This window comes from Schistocerca gregaria, unplaced genomic scaffold, assembly GCF_023897955.1.
Source record: "Schistocerca gregaria isolate iqSchGreg1 unplaced genomic scaffold, iqSchGreg1.2 ptg000852l, whole genome shotgun sequence".
NCBI lineage: Eukaryota > Metazoa > Arthropoda > Insecta > Orthoptera > Acrididae > Schistocerca > Schistocerca gregaria.
Genome location: NW_026062214.1, coordinates 4019 through 5000, shown reverse-complemented (window position 1 = coordinate 5000; position 982 = coordinate 4019).

The window sequence follows — 982 nt, the reverse complement described above, 5'->3', positions numbered from 1 at the left end:
AACTCAATTTGTCCCTTAACCTAACTCAATTTGTCCCTTAACCTAACTCAATTTGTCCCTTAACCTAACTCAATTTGTCCCTTAACCTAACTCAATTTGTCCCTTAACCTAACTCAATTTGTCCCTTAACCTAACTCAATTTGTCCCTTAACCTAACTCAATTTGTCCCTTAACCTAACTCAATTTGTCCCTTAACCTAACTCAATTTGTCCCTTAACCTAACTCAATTTGTCCCTTAACCTAACTCAATTTGTCCCTTAACCTAACTCAATTTGTCCCTTAACCTAACTCAATTTGTCCCTTAACCTAACTCAATTTGTCCCTTAACCTAACCCACGTTGTCCCTTAACCTAACCCACGTTGTCCCTTAACCTAACCCACGTTGTCCCTTAACCTAACCCACGTTGTCCCTTAACCTAACCCACGTTGTCCCTTAACCTAACCCACGTTGTCCCTTAACGTAACCCACGTTGTCCCTTAACGTAACCCACGTTGTCCCTTAACGTAACCCACGTTGTCCCTTAACGTAACCCACGTTGTCCCTTAACGTAACCCACGTTGTCCCTTAACGTAACCCACGTTGTCCCTTAACCTAACCCACGTTGTCCCTTAACCTAACCCACGTTGTCCCTTAACCTAACCCACGTTGTCCCTTAACCTAACCCACGTTGTCCCTTAACCTAACCCACGTTGTCCCTTAACCTAACCCACGTTGTCCCTTAACCTAACCCACGTTGTCCCTTAACGTAACCCACGTTGTCCCTTAACCTAACCCACGTTGTCCCTTAACCTAACCCACGTTGTCCCTTAACCTAACCCACGTTGTCCCTTAACCTAACCCACGTTGTCCCTTAACCTAACCCACGTTGTCCCTTAACCTAACCCACGTTGTCCCTTAACCTAACCCACGTTGTCCCTTAACCTAACCCACGTTGTCCCTTAACCTAACCCACGTTGTCCCTTAACCTAACCCACGTTGTCC